Source organism: Carcharhinus amblyrhynchos, chromosome 17, assembly GCF_965287045.1.
Source record: "Carcharhinus amblyrhynchos chromosome 17, sCarAmb.v2.hapA, whole genome shotgun sequence".
Taxonomy (NCBI): Eukaryota; Metazoa; Chordata; class Chondrichthyes; order Carcharhiniformes; family Carcharhinidae; genus Carcharhinus; species Carcharhinus amblyrhynchos.
The window spans coordinates 37,672,913-37,696,762 of NC_137340.1; the positions used below are offsets into that span (position 1 = coordinate 37,672,913).

The following is a 23,850-nucleotide window of genomic DNA, read 5'->3' on the forward strand; positions in this document are numbered from 1 at the left end:
CTATAACTAGGGGTGGCAGGGTGGTACAGTGGTTAGCACTGCTGCCTCACAGCGCCAAGAACCTGAGTTCAATTCTGGCCTCGGGTGACTGGCTATGTGGAGTTTGCACATTCTCCCTGTGTCTGCATGGGTTTCCTCCGGGTGCTCCAGTTTCTTCTCTCAGTCCCAAGATGTGCGGGTTAAGTTGATTGGCCGTGTTAAATTAACCCCAGTGTTGGCGGGATTAGCAGGATAAATATGAGGGGTTGTGGGTATAGCGCTTGCGTGGGATTGTGGTCGATGCAGACTCGATGGGCCAGATGGCCTCCTTCTGCACCATAGGGTTTGTATGTTTTGTATGTATGTATGATTATCATTTGTCAAAGGCTTGAAACTTAACTTGATGATCAATAACACATTAAAAAATAGCAAATATTCTTGGAAGCAGAGTCAGTAGTATCTTTCAAAAGGGCTTTGGATACATGCTTGAAAAGGAAAAACATGTAGGGCTATGGAAAGAATTGGATAGCTCCTTCTGTACTGTAAGATTCTCTGGCAACTTCTTAAGTTACATCATTTGAACAGTAGAATGAGAAATATTTTTTCATCTACTCCAGGCCTTTGAGGCATGTAGATTAGAACACTATTTCCAGTCAGTGCAATGTGCCGGTCACCAACAACTTCCATTTGGATTAACATTTGATATGGAAATCTTGTCATTTAAAAACGATGAGACAGGATTTTTATTCCTATGGTTAGGGCAAATTTTGTGCTCTAACTTAGCTGCAAGTATATTTGAGCATGTAATTCTTTGGGTTGCTATCATTTTCATCCTATGCAGTTAGTTTTGCCTGAGTAATGTTCTGTGACAATGGGTGGGATTTTCCAGCTGCATGTGCCCTAAGAGCGTAAATTCCCGCCAGGGCTCAACTGACCTTTCAATGGTCCACTGAATTTTCTACCTCGCCCACTACGATTCCCACGGCAGGTGGAATGGGAAGTTTTCGGCCACTATCTCTTTTGATGATAAAATTGGATGACACGGTAGCACAGTGGTTAGCATTGTTGTCTCGCAGTGCTAGGGACCTGGGTTAAATTCCAGGCTTGGGTCACTGTCTGAGTGGAGTGTGCATGTTCTCCCTGTGTCTGCGTGGGTTTCCTCCGGGTGCTCTGGCTTCCTCCCACAGTCCAAAGATGTGTGGGTTAGAGTGATTGGCCATGCTAAATTGCCCCTTGGTGTCAGGGGGATTAGTGGGTAAAATACTTGTGGTTACGGAGATAGGGCCTGAGTGGGATTGTTGTTAGTGCAGGCTCGATGGGCTGAATGGACTCCTCCTGAAGGGACTCTATGATTTTATGATTCAAAATTGCGCAAGATGCAACAACACCTTGGAGGCCATCCTGGAGCAATTTCCCAATCTGAGGAACAGTTAAATCCTTTATTTTAACATGCTGATAACATTTCCCAAGTGAACCTGTTGCTAATGTATGGCTGTTTCTTATTTGTAATTGAATGAGATGATCCATTCATCGTCCCCAAACAATTTTGTGGCAAACGGGTAAAAGTTGACAGAAATTGAACTAACTTAAAAATTCTTGAACCATTTATCGATTAGTCTCTAGCAATCCATTTAAAGACTGTTGGCTAGGCTGCTAAAAAATCACTGGGTGTAAACTAGCTGAAATGTGCATGGTGCACAGTCTGCCCATTTTGTAGTTGTAAATTGCAAGTGAAGTCCTCCAACTGGTAGTTCTATTTGCTTCCTCAGGTAGCCCTTCTGCCTATTTCAACCATCACCACAAGCCTGTGTGACAATTGCACTGGGTAAGCCTTAGGTGTTAATAGAACATTGTCAACCTCTTCCCACCAATCCAACTTTTCATTGTTGGCTCCCTGATCAGAATGGAGATGAGGAGAATTTCTTGTCTAGAGAACTGTGTATTTTTATTATTCTCTAGCACCAGACCAGGTGCTAGACTTGGAAGTTGGTGTGCATTTTGGTGATAGTGACCACAATTCGGTTACGTTCACCTTAGTGATGGAAAGGGATAGGCATGAACTTCGGGTCAGTAGTTTTAGCTGGGGGAAGGGTAATTATGAGGCTATTAGGAGAGAATTAGGAAGCATAGGTTGGACTAGGAGACTACAGGGTCTCGGAACGTCCGAAATGTGGAGTTTTTTCAAGGAGCAGCTACTGTGAGTCCTTGATATGTATGTCCCTGTCAGGCAAGGAGGAATTGGTAGAGCTAGGGAACCGTGGTGCACTAAGAAAGTTGGTTCGTTGGTTAAAAAGAAAAAGGAGGCTTATGTCCGGATGAGACTTGAGGGCTCAGGTAGTGCACTGGAAAGCTTTAGATTGGCTAGGAGGGAGTTAAAGAGTGAGTTACGAAGGGCTAAAAGAGGACATGAGAAGACTTTGGCTGATAGGATTAAGGAGAATCCTAAGGCGTTCTATAGATATGTTAAGAACAGAAGGTTGGTTAGGGCAAGATTGGGGCCAGTTAGAGACAGCAGTGGGAATTTGTGTGTGGAGCCGGAAGAGATTGGAGAGGCATTGAACCAATATTTCTCTTCGGTGTTCACGCAGGGGGACATAAATGTAGCTGTGGAGAACACTGGGTTACAGGGTTGTAAACTGGACAGTATTGCAGTTGATAGATGTGCTAGATATTCTTGAGGGTTTGAAAATAGATAAGTCCCCTGGGCCGGACGGGATTTACCCTAGGATTCTCTGGGAGGCAAGAGAGGCGATTGCAGAGCCTCTGGCTCTGATCTTCAGGTCGTCGTTGGTCACAGGTATAGTGCTGGAGGATTGGAGGATGGCGAATGTTGTCCCATTATTTAAGAAGGGGAACAGAGACTTCCCCGGGAATTATAGACCGGTGAGTCTTACTTCTGTTGTGGGTAAGGTTTTAGAAAAAATTATTAGGGATAGGATTTATAGTTATTTGGAGAGTAATGAATTGATTGGAGATAGTCAGCATGGTTTTGTGGAGGGTAGGTTGTGCCTTACTAACCTTATTGAGTTTTTTGAGAAAGTGACCAAAGAGGTGGATGGGGGTAAGGCAGTTGACGTGGTATATATGGACTTTAGTAAGGCGTTTGATAAGGTTCACCATGGAAGGCTTCTGCAGAAAATGCAGATGTATGGGATTGAGGGTGATCTAGGTAATTGGATCAGGAATTGGCTGGCGGATAGGAGACAAAGGGTGGTGGTTGATGGTAAGTATTCGTCATGGAGTTCAGTTACGAGTGGTGTGCCTCAGGGATCTGTTTTGGGGCTACTGCTGTTTGTAATTTTTATAAATGATCTGGATGAGGGTATAGTTGGGTGGATTAGTAAATTTGCTGATGACACCAAAGTCGGAGGTGTGGTAGATAGTGAGGAAGGGTGTCTTAGTTTACGGGGGACTTGGACAAGTGGCAGAGCTGGGCCGAGAGGTGGCAGATGGAGTTTAATGTGGAAAAGTGTGAGGTAATTCACTTTGGCAGGAATAACAGATGTGTGGAGTATAAGGCTAACGGTAGGACTCTGAATAGTGTGGATGAATAGAGGGATCTAGGTGTATGTGTACATAGATCCCTGAAAGTTGGGAATCAAGTAGAGAGGGTTGTTAGGAAGGCATACGGTGTCTTGGCGTTTATTGGTAGGGGGACTGAATTTAGGAGCCGCAGCGTCATGTTGCAACTGTACAAGACTCTGGTGCGGCCGCACTTGGGGTATTGTGTGCAGTTCTGGTCCCCACACTATAGGAGGATGTGGAGGCATTGGAGAGGGTGCAGAGGAGGTTTACCAGGATGTTGCCTGGTATGGAGGGGAGGTCCTATGAGGAGAGACTGAGGGATTTGAGGTTGTTTTCGTTAGAAAGAAGGCGGCTAAGAGGGGACCTTATTGAAACATATAAGATGATTAGAAGTTTAGATAGGGTGGACAGTGATAGCCTTTTTCCTCGGATGGAGAAAGCTAGCATGAGGGGGCATAGCTTTAAATTAAGGGGTGGTAGTTATAGGATGGATGTCAGGGGTAGGTTCTTTACCCAGAGGGTGGTGAGGGATTGGAATGCCCTGCCTGCTGCAGTTGTAAATGCGCCTAGTTTGGGGGCATTTAAGAGATCCGTGGATAGGTTTATGGATGGAATGGGTTTGGTTTAGGTTAGAGGGTCATTGCTTTTTAACTGGTCGGCGCAACATCGTGGGCCAAAGGGCCTGTTCTGCGCTGTAATGTTCTATGTTCTATGTTCTACTCCACAGAGCTGTGGAAGTTGAATCATTGAATAAATGCAAAGCTGAGATAGATTCTAGAGTATAGGGCTAACAGCAGGACTCTGAATAGTGTTGATGAGCAGAGGGATCTAGGTGTATGTGTACATAGATCCCTGAAAGTTGGGAATCAAGTAGATAAGGTTGTTAGGAAGGCATACGGTATCTTGGCGTTTATTGGTAGGGGGATTGAATTTAGGAGCCGCAGTGTCATGTTGCAACTGTACAAAACTCTGGTGCGGCCGCACTTGGAGTATTGTGTGCAGTTCTGGTCCCCACATTATAGGAAGGATGTGGAGGCATTGGAGAGGGTGCAGAGGAGGTTTACCAGGATGTTGCCTGATATGGAGGGGAGGTCCTATGAGGAGAGACTGAGGGATTTGAGGTTGTTTTCGTTAGAAAGAAGGCGGCTAAGAGGGGACCTTATTGAAACATATAAGATGATTAGAGGTTTAGATAGGGTGGACAGTGATAGCCTTTTTCCTCGGATGGAGAAAGCTAGCACGAGGGGGCATAGCTTTAAATTAAGGGGTGGTAGTTATAGGACGGATGTCAGAGGTAGGTTCTTTACCCAGAGGGTGGTGAGGGATTGGAATGCCCTGCCTGCTGCAGTTGTAAATGAGCCTAGTTTGGGGGCGTTTAAGAGATCCGTGGATAGGTTTATGGATGGAAAGGGATTGGTTTAGGTTAGAGGGTCATTGCTTTTTAATTGGTCGGCGCAACATCGTGCGCCGAAGGGCCTGTTCTGCACTGTAATGTTCTATGTTCTATTCTTGAACTAAAGGTGAGCCAAGGGTAATAGGAAACACGCAAGGGAGTGGAATTGAGGCAAGTTCAGGTCAGCCATGATCTTATTGAATGGTAGAGCAGATTTGAAAAGCCATTTGACCTACTCGTGGTTCTATTTCTTGTGTTTCTCAACTGAGAAACATATACCCAGCAGTTGAAAATCACTCCTATTGTCTTGTAGACATTAATCAGAAGCCTCACTTGCCACTCAGTTTAATGTGAAAGGTACTATGGTATTATGCAAAGTTTTCACCATGTCCTGACATTTATTTTTCAATGAATACCACCAACATGGATCAGCCCACTGCTGCTGGGATACTGCTGGGTACAAATTGGTTGATATGTATTCCTGCAGAGCAGAGGCCACACTTCAGAAGTAATTCATTGACTGTGAGGCACTTGTAAAACAAGTTCATTTTTTTTCCCTCTCTCTGGTTACAGATCAGTAGTGTGAAATCTGTTTGTGAAAGGATAGAATCAACGGTTGGAACCTTTACAGCGCTTTGGTGAAACCTCTACAGAAAACAAAAATACATAGTTGCCTTGTGCTGTTGTAGCTGGTTTCCATGGAGAAATTAAGGTTGCAGTTTTCCTGGCAAAAATGTTTGCTACACCTGCTTTTGGAGCACTTCTGGTTGTGAGATTTGACAGCTAACTTCTGGAAGAAACAGTGAAGTATAAATTCACAGTTGTGTTCACCTCAACAGACACTGACAGTATTGTCCCTGTGCTGGGAGTAGTTTGAAGGTCTGGCTGGAGAAGGCTGCATATTGCTGTCACTGTTTCATGATCCATAGCCTCATAAGATAAATCATCTCTAACAAGCTGAGAGAAATGCTCCTTGGTCTCAACACACAGATAATTGGGTGAGGGCAGATACAGTTCATGAATTACATTCATGTTACCTTGGAGCCACCTCTTCCTACTCCAGAACCAGTAAATATATTGGCATATCAAGAAATTTTGATGTTTAGAGGTGTGGTGCTGTCAGATTACCTTTCTGTTGGCAACTTTCCCCAGATTCAGGATCCTGCTTACAAATGCAAAAAAAAGTGCAAAAACTGACAAAAGAACTGATGCAGGCATAAAAACTAATTTGATCATTTAACAAGTACAATACTCGAAGGAAGAGTAGCCCAAGTTGCTAAAAGTACTTTTCCAGGTACACCCCTGTTATAACATAAGAACATCACCTTTTTGTAGCCTCCTAGAATATATACTTTCAAAAGATATTGGGGGAATTCTCCTGTCCTGCCCACCACGGGAATTGTAGCAAAGGTCCATTGGCCTTGGGCAGGATTCTTCGGTTTTGGGGCGAGCGTGGCTGGAGAATCCCACCCAATATGAGGAAGTGCTTTACATATCTTTCACCCTCAAATCCTGCAGTGATTGACCCTTTAAGGATCAATCTGCAGAGTAAGGATCACATAACCTGGGGAACCAATTGGAGAGCAGAGTGGGGGATCATCTTGGTAAGTATACTCAGAGTCATCTCAACAGCTGATTGCAGCAATGAGGTTGTAATCCTCTGTATAGTTTCAAACTGTAAATACATAAGTTGTGTTTTCCTTAAACTGTTCAATGAGCATCTTTACAACTCCTATATCATATACTGATATGTTGCATGATAATTAAATGAATTCGTCAACTGGCCTAAACACAATGCACTCCACAAAATGGACATTGGCTGGCTTTTTCTGCACTTTCCCATGGGGGACTTTCCTCTGGCAGATGCAGCGAACCTTTAGCTAGTGATGGGATCTTCTGGTCCCGCCAAAGTTGATAGGCTTTTGCATGGCTTGGCTTGCCTCACCCCACCCCACCACTGTGATGGACCAGCCTTGACTTTGCAGAACTGGAAGATTCCACCAGTGGGAGAGCTTGGAAAATCCCTCCTAATAGCCTCTGCTATCTATGACAGTAGTGCACATAGCAAGAGATAGCTCCAATATTCAACGAGAAAGCACAGAATGAAATATTGAGAGTTCACTGCATTCAGCAAAATAGAGAAATTCTCAAAAGCAAGTTATAACCCCATGTTGCAGCACGTTTTGATGAAATTGAAATTATCATGTGAATGAAGTGAGATATACATGATAGCAAAAATCATTTTTTTAGCAAGTTGTTCTTTTCTATTGTGGGTAATTTTCAACTATTCAATAAAATAAAACTCATTTCACTGGGAGAGAAAGCTATAAGAACATTTGATAGCCAAAACAACAATATGGTTATGAATTAACATGCACTATGCTTTTTCCAATATTACCAGGCTGGTTGCTGCTCACACATAATTACCTTGGATTGGTTTAAAGAGGTCAATTCTGAAATATTCATAAACACCAAACTGATATTACGCATAATGAAATTGCTAGTGTTGCCAATGTGAAAGCATTAATAATTGAAAAGGAGTATGAATAATAATTACCTAGAAACAGACATACATTGAGAGGTTGGTGGCTTATTCATTACAGGAATATGCCCACATTTCACAGCTGGAGCACAAATTTGGATTCATTCAGCTTTGCCAAATTTTCCACTTCAGTTCAACAGTACAATATTTTATTTGTGTCCTCAAATTGATGAAACTTAGAGCAAAGTGTTATTTCATGTAAAAAAGTGACTGACATGCAACATACCAAAGGTTGTCCAGATCAGACTGAGAGTTGTTGAATGGCATGGAAACTAATTTGGGAATTTCAGAGAGGACTTGCCTGTGTCACAAGGACAAATACTAGTTTTAAATTAATCCAATTTCAAAGGTAACATTTGTAATATTTTGATGGTAATGTTGCAGGAGGCCTAAAGATTGCAACTTAGGAAGATTTCAGAGATAAAGCATTATTGGATGATATCCATCAAATTTTCACTGGCTAAAGGAATGACCTTCATATTATAAGAAAATTGGTCCTCTCAAAGTCTTACAAAACAATCGATGAATCTGTTGGAGATTAATCTCCTTGTTTACAAAGTAAGAATTGTTTCAAACTCAATGAAGAACTCGTATTGTGTATAAATCAATATAGAGATTGTTGTAATGTTTAATGATATATTTTGGAAGGAAGAATAAGGAGAGATAATTGTCACAATTTTACGCTGCGTTCGCCATAAGCGCAGATGGGTACAGAATCTTGCGAGAGTTGGAGGAAGTGAATCTTGCTGGCAAGATCTCATTTTCCAACCTTTGCTGCTAATGTAACCAGGTCTCCACCCAGAAAGATTGGGAACCTCATTTTAATGAATGATAATGTAATCAAAGGGCTACCCTGCCATTTGCTCTCCACCACCAATGAAGGTTACGTTATGTTGGTGAGGTTTGCAACTGCTTTTGAAAAATTTGAATCATTGAAAAGGGAACCCGCGAGAATGTACAGGTAAACATAGCCCCTGAAGGGAGAGGGACATGCCCAGGCATTGCCTGCTAGCAGTGCAAGGGAGGGGCCTTCTGGGCAGCTCCATGGGGATTGCATGTAGAGGGGGCTCCCTGTATCTGTGCAGGAGGAAGGGGCTTCCCAGTATTTGTGGGGGTGGCTGTTCTTGTGTGTTTGGAGGGAATTTCTCATGTCCAGGGGAGGCTGGTGGCCTTTGCGTGTGTAGGAATGGTTGCTTGTGTTGTTGGGAGCTGGTGGGGATTCCCATTATTCTTGGGGAGTGGGATATAATTTTTGGGGGGGGGGAAGATCAGGGTGCCTTTTTAAAATGCTCCCTCAATTCTGGAGAGCCAATGCTGCTCAAGATTATTTTACACCAAGTGCCAGGTTATCTGGCGAGGAAATGCAGCTCTGCTGATGAAGAGCTGCACACTGGTTTTCCCACCCCAGCTAGTAGTCTGTATAGAAAAAAAGAACAATTGAACAACTCTTTCAAAGACCCAGTAAAAGTACAAGGGTTCCTTCTTTGCTGACTGATAAATTGATTCTCATACAAGAGGATATAGAATACAGCAGGTACAGTGGGCAAGGGAAACTGTTCCCACTTGTGGGTGAGCCCAAATCAAAAGGTATTAAATATAAGATAGCCACCAACATATCTAATAAGGAATATAGGTTCCTTTACATTAAGAGTGGAACTTATTGCCACATGGAGTGATTCAAACAGATAGCATTGGAAACTTTAAGGGTACACTTGATGCTTATACGCAGGAGAAGGGAATAGATGATCTTGGGACAGGGTGATAAGAGTTAGTTACAATGAAAAGATGCTTTGTGAAGTTTGAAGACAGGCATAAGCCAAATGCCTTGTTTCTGTGCTGCAAATTTTACTTAAGTTGAAAAAAAAGAGTAACAGGGTCTTATTTAACACATTGTGTTCAAATATCCTGATGACAAAACCCATATATTGCAGTTCCTAAATAAACCAAAGACTCATTGCAATTTCTTATGATGCATAGGTCAAATTCCTCTCCTCTAATAATAATGACAGTTCTCAGTAAAGATAGTTGATTCTTTATATTTGATATGTGCAGTCAGCCTAGATTATTATGAATTAGACATAAAGATGAGTTAAGTGAGAAGAATGGAGGAATCACAGAATGATTTCCAGTAGAAAACACAAATGTAAAACTGCAAGAGGGATCTTAAGCCTGAGAGCTAGGTATTCTAGGAAACAGTAATAAAGTACTGGTAGATTTAATTGGTACCTTTGGGTGTTTCTATTATTTAGCGGCATTCCATTGAATCAGCATGCTGCTTCCTCATTGTGTATATACAAGATTAATTGTGTTTCTTTCTACTGGTGCTATCACACACCAGCAGGCAACGGCTTGCTGCGAACTGCTGCTACAGCAATAGCTACAGATCTTACTGTCACTTCAGAGCCCTATTTAATATTATCATTTTTCAAATTTATATTTCAATTCAATAATCTCTCAAGATTTTGTATCAAATCGGATAAAACAAGGTCACGACTTGTGTAATTAAATCTCTAAGAGTCTTTGTCTCTTTCAGTTGACATGGTAAAAATTACATTCACTGTGTATGCAGACCCTTGAGGATACTCTTGGCTGATCATATAAATGCTTTATTAGGTATCGAATTCCAGAATGAAAAATCTGTTCAGCTCTTTCTTTATAAATAACCAAGAAATCAAGCTGCTGAGAAGCAACAGAACACTCGCTATGGTTGCATCATGCAAGGTTACTGAGATTTAAGCCCTTAGCAGATGAATGCATACTGTGTTTCTATGAAATTCTTTTGTTCGCAATTTCTGAGGAAACACCAGCTAATTTGAAAGAAACAGGTTAATGCCCTGGCTAAAATGACAAACAAAAGTAATGTCATATGATCATGTTGCCATATCCCACTGATGTCATCACAATTGATTTGTGGCTTTTGCTCTTTCATTGAAGTTTTCCTACAAGTCTTACATTACATCTTGATTCACAGTATCAGACACTTAGACCAGAATCTTGTGCTCTCGCTGGAGGCAGGAAGGGCACTTAGTTAAGTGGGCTGGTGACGTACCAGAAACCTGCTGCCTTCCTGCCTTCGCCAGGATTAAGCTCTGGGAAGGAAGGCCTATGGTTGAACTTCCTACCCCTGGCATTTGAGGCCCTTAAGTGTGGTCAGAGATCCAGGTACTTTGGTGCCTGACCTTCTGGCAGCGGCCACGACTCCCTCTGATTGGCTGACAGTGCTTGGTACATGACACTTCTGCCACCAGGGTCTTGGTCCCAGGGCAAGGCTTTCTATTTGCCTTGCCACTGTCTGATTGGCATGTGGCTTGGAAGGCTTTTCCAAAAAGAGGCAACATGGGTCTCTTGCCAGCTCTCCAGTTGGCTGGCAAGACCCTCAACATCTCAATGAGATTCCACTCTGAGTAATGTTGTAACTTGTAGCTGTAGTGTTTGTGCCTAGGTATACTCTTACATTATCTAAATGTCGCCTTTTTTGTATAGAAGTAGATTGCCATCAGAGTTTGCATCATCCAGTCACTTTGTTCTCCTAGCACTTGCTTGAAGGTTGGAAAGAAACATCTAGGTGAAATTTTCAAGCTACACTTGCCCCAAGACTGGAAAATCCTGCCTGAGGTCAGTAGACCTTTGTCTGGTCTGTGTCCTGTCCTCTACAATTTCTGTGGTGGGCTGGTTGGGAAAATTCTGTCCTTAAAAGTTTTTTTTATATACCTTAAATTGGCCTACAGATCTTTTTCTTGCCTCTCCTAGGAGGTGGCATAATTTATTTGGAGGGGCGGGATTGTGAGAGTGATGTGAAGATACAACACTCCAGCACAAGAGAGGCTCAATGGACCAGTTGCTTTTTCTTTCAGTCTTTTTTTCTTGTATATTTGTATTTACACTGTTGGCATGAGACTAAAATGTGCTGCATTTGGACAGAAACAGTACAGGGCATGTTCAGTTTTTGCAGGAGCTGTATTGCACTTGTAATCAGATTCCATAACATGAAGTGGCAGGATCATGGCATTCTTTTTTTTCACATAGAATATTATTTGAAGACTGCTTTGTTCAGCTTTTCCCTTGCTCTAAAATGGTCAAATCAGCAGCCCTTAAAATGACCACTGGGAAGCTACCAGCAATCTGGCAAATATATGTTTTCTAAAATTGTCTTTATGTGAAGACCAGGGTGGGGAAGGCCAATGGCAACCACAGCACTACTGGATGCCACTGTGGGCCTTTGACTGCCTGCCAAACATGCACTCTCCATCCCAGGACCGACTGAACAGCCACTATGGGTGAGTTTGGGTTGCTCAGATTGTTAAACTACCATATTGCTTCTGTTCACATGATTGTCATCATAGCTCATTGCCAGTAAGCTGAGGAGGCCCCATTACAGGTGAGTGTTGAGCCTCTAGATCAATTCCTAACTCAGTTTGGACCAGCTTTAGTGAATGGTACCTTTGCTGCCAGAAGTTTAAAGTTTACTTATTAGTGTCGCAAACAGGCTTACATTAACATTGCAGTGAAGTTATTGTGAAAATCCCCTAGTTGCCATACTCCGTGCCTGTTTGGAAACAGTGAAGGGGAATTTAGCATGGCCAACCCACCTAACCAGCACATCTTTTGGACTCTGGGAAGAAACCGGAGCACCTGGGGGAAATCCACACAGTCACTGGGGGGAACGTGCAGACTCCACAGACAGCGATCCAAGTCGGGACTCAGACCTGGATCTCTGGCATGGTGAGACAACATTGCTAACCACTGTGCCACCATGCTCCCTCACAAAAACACTCAACAGTGCACTGTCAGACAGGCTATATAGCTCCCTGTCAGGGAATTGAACATGATCTCCCACATGACAGGCCAGGACTAACAAGGAATGAGTAATTTTCTTCAGTACTCCAAAAAGAAAATTCTCCATTGTTACCAGACTAAATGTGTAACTAAAAATGATTACCTTTAACTAATATTGAAGTAAACACAAGATTGGATTACAATAAAGATAACATTTTCTCAGACAGTTCGCAAAAGTGAACTGCAATTACAATAGTGCAATGTTAGACGGGTCAGCTAATTATTAGCATAATGTGCATGGAATTTAGTAATGAAATAGAGATGATGGTAATACATTTAATATCAACACAAGTGACGAGTGATTATTTCAGAAAGTTCACTTATTGCTTAATCACTTTAATCGCAATTGTGGTCAATTTACTTCATAAAATAGTTGAATGTAATTATAGAAAAGATATTGACTTTATACTGACTGATGCAAAACCATTTTCCTTTTTGAAATTTCCTTTAGGACAACTGATTTTAATGCTAATTTTTTTTAAAAATCTATTAATTTGAGACGATACCCACCAAAAATGCCAAGTTATCACAATTTTAAAACAAGAATTGCTCTTGTCATTTTATGAGGTGAAATTGTAACACATTATGGGTGGGATTTTACACAGAAACATAAAAGATAGAAATAAGAGGAGGCCATTTGGCCCTTTGAGCCTACTCCACCATTCATCATGATCATGGCTGGTCATCCAACTCAAGGGCTTAATCCTGCTTTTCCCCATAACCTTTGATCCCATTTGCCCCAAGTGCTATACCTAGCTGCCTCTTGAATACATTCAATATTTATGACCTCACTTGGCTCAAAACCCTAAAATCTTGCCCGAGGTAAACAGACATTTCCATGTTCTGCCCCTCAGCCGCTCCAATTCCTGTGATAGATGGTATGGTAAAATTCTGGCACACATGTTTGCAATATAGACACACAAAGCAGTTTATCACACATTGTGCTTTTGACCATTAGGAAATGGGATATTTAACTTGATCTTGAAATTAACTGAGAATATTTTTGAATGGGTAATTTTGCAAAGGTGAAAATATGATGAGGCAAATAAAATAAAGAGAATTCAAAGGGTCAACAGAGAAAACTTGGATGTTCAATAAAAAAATTCATTAAAAAATAATGGAGAATTATACAGATGACAGACCAGCAACAGATTTCTCAAATTGCCTGTTTAACTCCACATTTCAGTTTTTCAGAATCAATGATCAGTGCGTTGAAAGTGTTTTTAAAAAGGCCTGTGTTAATTCAATATTCTGAAATTTCATTCACTCTATAGAGTTAAAAAATGATCCAGCCAAGGTGGAGAGCATGATTTATAATGTGATTTAAAAAGATGCAGACTTTAACAGAAGATGATAAGCTGCCAGAGTACAGTGCTTAAGTGAAAAGGCATCCACACTAGATTAGAGTGTCAGTTCATACATAAAATACCACACTCTCATACATTTGACATGCAACGAACAAAACTATCTATCAATGTCTTGAGACAGATCGATCAAATACAACACTACTGCTGAGAACCAAATAGTAAGCTGGTAATAACGTAGCCAGAAAAATTGCGATCTGTAATTTACTACTTCCACTTCAAGCTAACGCATCTGTGCCAGTGACTAATGTTCACCTAAAGATTTTAGTTGAATTGGACGGAAGTCAGTTATACTTCACATCATTTACAACAGCTATGTTTTACCTTGAAGCATCTCTAATCCATAATAAGAGTCACTATATATAGAGATACTCCTCCTTTCAAATAATGAAGTGTACCAATTTGACATATCCTGTCATTCTAGATGTTCACCTTCACAAATAAAAGCACATAATCTCTGCATCCTCATGAGATCTCAGTCTCAGTAGAATGTTGCCACTGGGTAATTATAGAATTAAATGGACCATATGATGGTCTACAGCATTATATGGCTTGCATTATATTGTTCAATAAAATAGCAATGCAACAAAACTGTGCTAACATCAGATAGTAAATGAGATGGTTATACACTACACTTGCACAAGTGAATCTCACTTAGCAAGTAAAAATGACACCACAGAAACATTGATTAGAAATTTCCCAGCAGATAATCAGTAGGCATTTTATATTTATGTCCTGCGCAAGTCTTATCTACACTGTTGCTGTTAATTTCCCTTTCAAATAATTATTTTCTGCACAATAATTCACTGCAGTCATCAATATAAAAGGCATAAGCGGGACCATTCAAAACAGCCTTCAATTGCTTTGCTCTAGTTTTTCTGTTCAGCTGGATGCTTGACAGTTGCAGAAACTCACCATGTTAAAAGAATTTCCAACCAGTCTACTGAGAAATCCATAAAGATGGAATTCCGATTGGATTGATATGGAATGCATATAACTATCTCTGTGGAGGCACATTCCAGTTATCCATGTTCAGAGAATGTAGCTGCAGGTTGGCACATCCAAGGCTTGGAGATGCTCAACTGCCTGTAAGGATATATTGAGGTTCCACTGGTAAAAGGTTTTGCTTGAGAAGGGGTCAGGGAAACATTTCCTTGCCTCTGCCCAAGGTCCATACGCTGGAAAAGCATTCCCTCATAAATCCATGGCAGCCTTTAGCTGCCATGTTTCCCAAGCACTGGAAAACATGGCTTCCAGCCATTAAATTTAAATGGCTCCCAAAATCTGAGGAATGGAGCCTCACTCAAATATTATAGTGATGGACCCACTTCTCCAAAGTGAAGAGTTATTCTGTTGGCTCCAAATACCACCACAGCTAATATAGCAGTAGGTAAATTTGTGAGGGTTTCATATCTTTACTAATTTAACTCCTGGGGTTAAACTTCCCTCCCAACAATTTGCAATCACAAACATAAGCAGAGTCAAAGGCCACCTCCAGGGCGACTTGGTGCTGTCCAATAACTTTCCTGTAACAATATGCTTACAGACCACTGCCATTCCCAGAGGCTGACCTAACTTTGTAGGGCCCCAAATTCACTTTCATTTCTGGGCACCCCCCTGGCCCAAGAGGCCGTATTTCACCTGAACCTGCCCACCGTCAACACACAGAATACAAAACCTCAAACTGTAAAAATATACAAATTGATCACTGCTTTAGTGCTTTTTAACTGGTAAAATGGCGCCTGTGTGAATAATTGCTGAATTGAAATCCAAACACACCTTATCAGAATGACAGTACAGATGATCAGTATTGTCAGCTGTGTTTTAACTAGGAACTTTGGGACTCTGAGTTTCAGAGAACACTCACTTTGCTCTTCTCCTCCCCAATACACAAACTACCCTCCCTCCAAAATGCAACTGGGCCCTCACACACACTCTCTCCCTGCAAGTCTGCAACCCTGGCTAACCCCCACTCATACTCTCCTCCCAGTCCCCAACACCCTTACACTCTTCTCTCATCCCCAGCCCCGTCCTCTCACAGTCTTTCCACCCAACCCTCACACTCTCCCACTGTCTCCCATTGGGAGAGGGGAGTGTGCAGCGGGATCTGGGTGTCCTTGTGCACCAGTTGCTGAAGGTAAGCATGCAGGTGCAGCAGGCAATAAAGAAGGCAAATGGCATCATGGCCTTCATTGCGAGATGTTTTGAGTATAGGATCAAGGATGTGTTATTATGCAGGGCCTTGGTGAGGCCACACCTAGAGTATTGTGTGTATTGTATGCAGTTTCTGAGGAAGGATGTTCTTGCTCTCAAGGGAGTGCAGAGAAGGTTTACCAGGCTGATTCCAGGGATGGCAAGACTAATGTATGAGAAAAGATTGACTAGGTTAGGATTGTTTTAGCTGGAGTTCAGACGAATGAGGAGGGATCTCGTAGACACTTATAAAATTCTAACAGGACTAGACAGGGTAGATGCAGAGAGGATGTTCCCGATACTGGGGGAGTCTAGAACCGGGGTTCAAAGTAGACCATTTAGGATGGATGTGAGGAGACATTTCTTTACCAAAAGAGTGGTGAGCTTGTGGAATTACCACAGGAAATAGTTGATGCCAAAACACTGAATGTATTCAAGAGGTGCCTAGATATAGCACTTGGGTTGAATGGGATCAGTGATTATGGGAAAAAGCAGGATTAAGCTATTGAGTTGGATGATCAGCCATGATCGTAATGAATGGAGGAGTAGGCTCTAAGGGCCAAAAGGCCCGCTCCTGCTCCTATCGTCTATGTTTCTATTCTCACAATCTCACTAACCTTGTTCCCTGGGGTCTTCAAGGCAACTCCTGGCCTCCATCATTGTCTCTCGTGCTGGTAAAGCTGGATTCAGCTTTCTATTCTCACAATCTCACTAACCTTGTTCCCTAGGATCTTCAAGGCAACTCCTGGCCTCATTCATTGTCTTTCATGCTGGTAAAGCTAGAAAAGAGTGGTGAGCTTGTGGAATTAATTACCACAGGAAATAGTTGATGCCAAAACACTGAATGTATTCAAGAGATGGCTAGATATAGCACCTGGGTTGAATGGGATCAGTGATTATGGGAAAAAGCAGGATTAAGCTATTGAGTTGGACGATCAGCCATGATCGTAATGAATGGAGGAGTAGGCTCTAAGGCCAAATGGCCCGCTCCTGCTCCTATCATCTATGTTTCTATTCTCACAATCTCACTAACCTTGTTCCCTGGGGTCTTCAAGGCAACTCATTCATTGTCTCTTGTGCTGGTAAAGCTAGATTCAGCACCTTGCTGTTGCCGACTGGCCTGCTCTCATCTTGAGCTGGGTCACTTTGCCGCTTACCTACTCCCCTCGCTGCTTGACAGCTGCTGATCCTGACCAGCTGGTTCATCTCATGACTCTCACTGTTGCTGGCTGGCTTGCCCTCCTCAACCCTGGTGGAGTTGCCCCTCCCCTGCTCCCCTCACTTCCTGACATTTGCTGACTAGCTGACTTGCATTGGCTTGTGATTTTTGCCTGGCACCATACACCTGCCTCATTGTTGCTGGCTGGTCTGCCATCCTTCGCCCTGGTCGAGAAACCTGCTGACTGCGCTTTTTTTGGCAAAAGTAATACATAGCATCTTCTGCCTCTGCCTCTCTCCTTCCTTGCCTAGTTGCCTTCTGTTTCTCTGTTCAGACCAGTTTGTTTTCCCGCTCTAAAGGAATTTGACCAGAGTTTTAGGTGGCCTTGCATTGCCTGCAATGAGCCTATCAGCAAAAGCTGAGTTATTAGGCTCTAATTGGTGCCCATAGATGCTGGCCAGCGAGGAGTCTCCATTGGTTGGGGCCCTGTGAATAGAAGTTGTGTATTTCAATGTAAATCCACTACTGGCCATTCCTCCACCTGTACATTGAATTGTTTTAAAATATTTAGCATTCACACCCGTTTCACTATTGTTTAGACAACACACCTTTCTCCTGTCACTATCCAGCATTCATGTCTTTCATCTTTTTACGTCAGGTACCAATTTGGTACCCAAGTATCCAAGATCTCTCATGAGTTTTTTGGAGAACAGTAAACCCTTCACTGACCTGGAAGGAATTATTTTGATGATGACGGATGATAGATTTTAGCTGGCAGGCAAACTGTTTAGTATAGTTTTAAGTAATTAGACACCCTTGGGGATGAACGAATTCTGCTTCATCTCCTCACAGGCCTTCCTGGCCTCATGATGTGCTGCATCATAGGAAACATTTGCAGCAGCTCTCGATTTTGCTGTAAAAGCTTCAAGTACTACTTGAAAGGCACTCTGCTTTTGCTTTTTTACTAATTCTTCTTCCTTTTGCGATAGCTGACAGAATGCTGTTTGTCAATGAACGAACAAGCTCAAGTTTCAGCTTGTTTATGACTTCAGCGTCAGAGGCAAGGAACTTATTGGTTCCATCATTCGTCATCATGCCCGCACACACAGTTTGGTCCCAGGCTGTTGGTGACTGAGTGCACTGAAAGACAGAAAGCTCTTGCATTTATGTAGTGTCTTGCCATGTCCTCAGGGTGTTTCCAAATGTTTTGACGAGTGACCAATTGCTCTTTGAAGTGCAGTCGCTATTGGCAAATACAACAAGACTCCACAAATCACCAACAAAAACAAAATCACAATATTATCTGTTTTTAATGGTGTGGTTTGAAGGATGGATATTGGTCAGGACACTTGGGAGCTCTCTTGCTCCTCTTCAAACATGGCCATGGACTTTTCAGGCAGATGGGGTCTTGCTTTAACATTTCATCCAAAAGATGGGATCTCCAACAATGAAATGCTCCTTCAACATTGCACTGAATGTAAAGTCCTGCAGTGGGGTGTGAACTTCTGATTCAAAGAGAGAAGTGATACAACTGAGCCAAGCTAGACTTGATTTGACTACTTGTAGCATAAATGTCATCACATATTCCATCCTGACAGTCATACCAGACTAGCCTGTCAACCATAACAGCTGACTGCAGTCCTCTTGACAAATTGAACTGGTTAGTTTACTGAATATTCCCAATTATGTCAAATGAATTCAATGGGGCTATGCCAGCAATTCACAACTATATAATCAATTGTGCTGCTCTGACCTCCATGCCAGTGGATTGTAATTGGTAAGTGTCATCCATCATCATTGGAGGGATTATATCATTTTTGAAACTCATGCCATATTCCAATGGGGAGCTGGTCCATAGTGAATGGGGAATATATGCATGAACATCCTCCAGATTTCATCAGTTAAGCCTAAATTTTAAAGGCACATTCTGGACAGAATATTGATGAGCAATGGATGCCTTGGCGAGTGGCTGGAGAGCCAGTGTTTAGGGAGGTCTGTTGCATCTCCTGCCATTTAGGCACTTACCAGGCCAGAGATGGAAAATATAGGAACTTGGGGGCAGAGATCAATCAGAGGCCAGCAGTTCTTTTGTATTCAGCAGCAGCAGCATCAGGAAAGACAGGGAGAGTGCCTTTCAGGAGCTTACCCTTCCAGATGCTAGGCCTTGATCAGATAATAAATGCCTTTGAAGGTGAACCCCTTGCGTTGTGAAGCCCGCAAACAAATGCATCAGGGTTTCCACTGTGTGAGCTCCCTGTTCACTACTGGTTTAGTACCTTTAGGTCGAGATGCTGGTGTTGGACTGGGGTAGGCATAGTCTCACAATACCAGGTTATAGTCCAACAGGTTTATTTGGAATCACAAGCTTTTGGAGGACTGATCCACTCACTTGTTGAAGGAGCAGTGCTCCAAAAGCTCGTGATACCAAATAAACCTGTTCAACTTTAACCTGGTGTTGTGAGGTTTAATACCAGTGGAATGAAGCTTTTAAGTAAGTACTAATTGCCCAACTAAGTTCTTCAATTGGTGTCAGGGTGAGCTGGCCAACCATGGGCCTTCCCACCATGGACTTAATCAAGAGGTGCGAAGATAGCAGGGACCCCAACCACCACCCTCTCACCTGATTAAATACATTCCTCCCTCCCCACTCCCCGACCAAAACCACCAAACCTGCATGGGGAGGGCACAAGATTCTGGCCCCTATTACAAACAATAATCTTCTTTCCAAAGATATTTAAACATTGTATTATTTTGACCTGACTAAACCATTGATAAAATCAGACACTAGTCAGCACTGTTCTGAAATGGGAACATTCTGCCCTACATACGGCTTTCTGTAAGAATCCGAACAGAAATATTCATTACAATTCAAAAGAACGCTCAAGCTTTACTCATAGCCTGTACTTTTATACACTAAAAAAAATGTGGCATAGTCATTTACTTTGAGCTCAATTGACAATATTGGAATCTGTACCCAGTATAATTATATCTAATATAATGTACACATAGATTAAAAATTAGCTATCTAATAAAACTTATCTTGGCAGTAAATAATTTTGTAGGTAGAGTAATGCTGGTAATTACATTGGCATTTGCAAACTCACACAAACAGTAAGAAAATTCTGTTAAGTTATCTAATCTATTGCAACACCACATTATTGTACTGTTAACCAGATATTTTTGATGAATTTCTCAGTGTGCTATTTAATCTATTCTGGAAAAAAACTTTCAGTGATGTTTAATGGGTTTTGTCTCAAGATTAAAGCCAATTCTCCAGGGCCATAGCATATTCTACACCCACAGAGTGTAATTTAATAAACGTCCATTAATCTTCCTTCAGATTTTCTTTTTTAAAAAATGAAGCTTCAGGTCCAGAGCCGTGCCTGTAAGTCATTAAAAGTTCTACACATTCCTCATTCCCATTTCACATTATTATCTAAACCAACTAATGACTGCTTGTCACAGAATGGTGGCTTTCAGACATGCTGGAAAATTATTAGTAAAATTGCCTGACCATTTCATTTGACATCCTTTAATGGGATAATTCATGTCAACATAAGTTTGACATATATTCAAAGTAATTGGAGGCTCTGATTGGATTGTATTTAAAGATTCATAATTAAATCTATTCATTAAAATATCCAACTGTTAAAAAATCAGCCACTTTGCACAAGCCTATATTGAAATATCAATAACGGCGAATTAGAATTTGCAGGATATATTTTTTTTACAGATATATTGGTTTGGGCCAAAGGTTAATTAAGTCTATTCAGTAGTTGCATTTTTCCCTGATTTCAATAAACTCAAGAGATCATGTTAGTGTATGGTGTGCTGAAGATACTTTAGTGTGGAACCACTATTGCATGTTTCTTCTTAAAACAAATCAGATGACATAAATCAATCCTGAAAATCATTATTTTAGTCATAAAAAAACTATGTGACATAATTCATCTTCTGTGATCTTTAATTTCCGGAGGTCTCCCAGTGCACGAAAAATGATTTTAAAAATTTCATCAAATGCATTGTCTGCTGTGTGCGGTCACATAGAAATGCAAACATTTCTATACTGTGTTTACATCTTAAGGAGTCAAATCTGCAGGGCAAGCTGCTCTAACCATCACATCCTCCAAATCTAAGATCAATTTCAAGGCATTTTCTTGGCCATGAGGGACATAAGCAAGAGCAATGGATCAATCAACAGTACAGAGGGAATATCATAGATTTTTTTAAAAAAATCCTATCGGTAGTATAAAGAATGGGTATAAGTATTTTGAATGTACAATACACACAAACACCCATGCATGCATATAATATATATATATATGGACTTTTTGATTTTGTATAAATCGCTTTGTTGGTTTCTCATTTTGTAATGCATCATAACACAAAGTAAGCTCATCAGCAAGATTGTTCCAGCAATGAACAAAACATAGCTTTTTCATCCAGTCAATCCTATCAAGCAAGTACTGCACTGTATATTGACTGCAAATGCTACCCAATGAGTCAATACTTGAGCAAATGCTTCCATTAAACAAATATTTCCATAAGCAAGATGTTTATACACAGACATGTACTTTATCCTTAAAGCACCTAATTGCAAGCTTTCCGTACTTGGAAAATTAGAAAAGATGGCTTATGCGTTACTGCCAAGTATTCTGGAGGCCTTAGTTTTTTTTTCAAATCAGCATTTCCTGGATGCAACCATCTGTTGGTAATATTCCAACATTTTCCATGGACCTAGTAGAATTTGAAAGATAATCAACAGCTTTCCCATATTTCATTAAAATGGCAAGATAGTGGATGTGAAACAATTAAATATACAGGTAGTCAAAGTGACTTATTCAATCATTCAAGAACATGGCTGTTGGGATCAGCAAATGGTCATACCAGCCATCTGATCTTATTACAAAAGGACCACATTGGGGTGGGGGGGGGGGGCGCTACATTAAGAAGAATCAGAAATAATGAAAGGCCCATCAAGAATCTGTCCTCTCATATCCTAACTTTCCATCATTATGTCCAACTGAATTTTGTGTTTTTTCACTCTAAGCCCAAACTAATGGTTTACACTCTTTGATTAAAGTATTACTGACTGGTGATAAGGAAACATTTGCAATTGCTGGATTATAACACTAGTCTAAATCATATAAGTGCTGCTCTTCCCTCTGTTTTGCAGGAGCAAATTTCCTTCAGGAAGCCAGTGTTCAATTCTATTACTCCCAATTTACAGTAGCACAGTGGTTAACACTACTGCCTCACAGCACCAGGAATCTGGGTTCATTTCCCGGCTTGGGTCATTGCCTATCTGAAGTTTGTATGTTCTCCCTGTGTCTGTGTAGGTTTCCTCCTATATTCTGAAAGATGTGCTGGTTAGATTCACTGACCTGAATAGGCACTGTAGTGTGGTGACTAGAAGAATTTCATAGTAACTTCATTGCAGTGTTCATGTAAGCCTTGCTTGTGACTAATGAATAAACTTTACTTTAAAAGACTTATCCTTCCCCAGATACCAACTTTAGCAGCATCAATTGATATTTTTCCCACACCCTTATCCATGCATTACCTTCCCCACACAATTACCAACCATGCCAACTCCATTCTACTCATTACGCCTTCCACTTCCGACAACCTAGATCACTGGTCCTCTTAACCAAGCTCTATTCCTCTATTCACTCTTCTATTATAGCTGAACACCGCCCCCCCCCATCCTACCCCCACATACACAACTAAGCTCTATTCATCCCCTGCGATCAATGACCCTTCCCACCATGGTCTACCCACCATTTTGCACTCACCAACTGCCCTCCCTACCCTTGCCTCACCTGCACCTTTGTGATATCTTCCTTAACTGCAACCACCACTAAAATCTCTCTGCTCCTGGGCTACGTGCTTCCATCAAGTCTGTCAATCAAGCTGGCTGTTGGGCGAGAAACCTGGAAGACTGCCATCAAAAGGTCATTTTTGTTTAAACTGTCGCTGTGAGTTACCTAATTAATGTTGAGTTCAGGTAGTGCGAGCAGAAAGACCATGAAGTACCTCATATTTGAGAGAGAGGGGAGGTCATTCAGAGATCAGTGACTATACACCCTCATGTTTGGAAACCTAATTTCAAATGGGATGTGGAAGAAATAGATGTATTTAAATGATTGAATTACAAGTTTCAGTCAGAAGCCTAATAACCATGCAGCTGCAGGGGGTTCCTGAGTGATTAATTAGCTGATGTCTTCTTGGCAGCTTGATTCCCAGTCCTGTTCCTGCAACAGCTTGGCCACTGAAGTGAATGACTTCATGTTTCCTCAGCTGACCTTCTGTGTCTGTGCGACAGAGGCAGCCTTGTGGAAAACAGCAAAGTGGAAGCAAGAGTACATGCATAAAATCAGCTTGTTTGGATGATTCAAATTTCCTGGACCACTGGGAGTTGACTCACCAATCACACCATATGGCTCTGACAATTGACATTACAGGATCTGCAGTAAGTGACAGCAATAATCAGAATCGTTAGTGCTAAACCAAATTTAGAGATCAAACTGCTAGTGATTCTTTATATTTCGTGAAGCAATTGATTTTGATTTGATTTATTATTGTCACATGCATTCGTATACAGTGAAAAGTATTGTTTCTTGCGCACTCTCAGACAAAGCATACCATAAAAGGTAAGAAAAGGAGAGAGCGCAGAATGTAGTGTTACAATCATAGCTAGGGTGTAGAGAAAGATCGACTTAGTGCAAGGTAGGTCCATTTAGAATCTGATGGCAGCAGCTGTTCTTGAGTCAACTGGTCCGTGATCTCAGACTTTTGTGTCTTTCTCCCAACAGAAGAAGGTGAAAGAGAGAATGTCTGGGCTGCGTGGGGTCCTTAA

General features: G+C 41.5%; 1 protein-coding gene across 2 annotated transcripts in view; it reads right to left on the reverse strand.

The window, feature by feature from the left end:
* Positions 1-23,850, reverse strand: part of gfra1b (gdnf family receptor alpha 1b) — a 202,860-nt gene that overhangs the window by 43,218 nt on the left and 135,792 nt on the right. The gene's annotated exons all lie outside the window — the stretch shown is intronic.